The 1,784-nt window shown below is 32.3% G+C and overlaps 1 pseudogene; it reads right to left on the bottom strand.

Moving 5' to 3' along the window:
* Positions 1-667: 667 nt before the first annotated feature.
* Positions 668-1,195, bottom strand: LOC149546374 (uncharacterized; annotated as a pseudogene).
* Between the last annotated feature and the right edge of the window lie 589 nt (positions 1,196-1,784).

Raw genomic sequence — 1,784 nt, 5'->3', positions numbered from 1 at the left:
ATTTCTATTTTATATTTTGTTTTTACATTATGGTTATTTCAATCAAAATATCTAGATGTAAATAGAATTCTTTTCAAAAAATCTAGATGTATATAGAATTCTTTTAATTTTTTACATACATAAAATCTTTCTAATTTTTTTCTACATACATAAAAGAATAATTTCTATTTTCTATTTTTTATTTTCTATTTTTAAAAAAAAGCTATCTTAAAGATTGATAAAAAAATTGATTGCATATGCATTCTTTATTTTGTGCACTAAATGCATTAATTTTTTTCATTTATCTAATGGTTTTGAACAAACTTTGTCTCATCTTGGCATTGCATCTTCCAAAGATGAGTAAGCAATATCAAGATATAAAATATCAAAGTTGAAAATATTAGAATGAATGACTAAAATATCAAATGCTTAGGATGCAAGGCAGAAATAAACTGTGTTGAAGTGTATTTCATTGATTAAATGATGACTTTTATATTAAATTACTAAATTACCAAATCAACCCACCCCATTGTAACACTTAATTGCTCTATTTCAAATGTGATTAAATTAAAAATAGAAAATCTACACAACATAGATCTGTTCTGCATAATGTAGATTTTAAAACTATGTAAAAGATTTGTTGTTCTACATAATACTATAATACACGATTAGGAGGACAAGATCATCCTCATTGCACCATCAGAGCCTTGTTACTACTGAAATAAGACTTTGAATTGAAAGCACATCCAGACGATGAAGATTTCACAAGAATGCCACCTAAAAATTTGAATCTATTAATAATCTCCTCAAAATATTTTGAATCACAGGGAATTGTGGTAACATAATCAAAGCCAAACTCTTCCTTCGCCATGCACAGTAGATCTTTAAACACAGGCTGCTTCAAATAATCCACTGGAATAACAAACTGCCTCCCCTCACAATCCTCCTTTGTAGCATAAATTGCCAGGCGACCTCGCGGAACAAAATTTTCTGGCCGCCGTTTCCACTAGAGATCCTCTTTCACAGTGTAATCCACCATGAGAGCTCGCAGAACAGAACTTTTAGATCTGTACCTTTCAATCTGCTTCTCCTCCTCCTCCTCCTGGTCGAATCAGCAGCAGTGCAGCTTAAATGAAAGCGCATTCTTGAGGCTTCCAAGCTTCTGTAACTTCTTTGTGATCTGCCTGATCTTCTCAAGGCTTTGGCTTCTCTTCATCGCTGATCTACAAAGCTCTGAGAATATTTGTGATCTACGAGGGTTTCTATGATGGAGGAAAGGAGGAGTTAAAAAGGGGTATGAGGAGCCTTGGTTTTATAACTTCTGAGAGGCTCCTCATATCCCCCCACAGACGTCTCTTCACATTCCACAAATTTGTTTCAAATTCTCCCACTCCCCACAAAAAATAAGTATGAATGTGCATGCAAAATTGTATATAACAAAAAAAAAATCATATTGAAATTTTTTCGCCCCTACTTTTTCGGGCCCTACTTTTTCGGGCCCTATTATTTCGGGCCTATTATTTCGGCTTCCATTTGGCTTCTTATTATTTTGGCCAGCTATTATTTTGAGAATTCTTTTTTAATATTTAATTTGGAAGTTTGTAACTGCTCCCAATTCTTTTTTATTGAAAAGCAATCTTGGCATATTCCCATGCTAGGCATTTGTGCTGCCATTGTATAGAATGCCTCTCAGCGTACTCAAGAATTTAAATAATTAGGTTTATTATGATTTTTTGATTTTTTTAAGAACATTAATTCATTATCATGATGTTTTAATATTATTATTATAGTATTGGTGAATCATA

This window comes from Cupressus sempervirens, chromosome 7 (genome assembly GCF_028749045.1).
Source record: "Cupressus sempervirens isolate cs-2001-9-10 chromosome 7, ASM2874904v1, whole genome shotgun sequence".
In the NCBI taxonomy this organism is placed as follows: Eukaryota; Viridiplantae; Streptophyta; class Pinopsida; order Cupressales; family Cupressaceae; genus Cupressus; species Cupressus sempervirens.
This window is presented reverse-complemented; position numbering and strand designations above follow the sequence as displayed.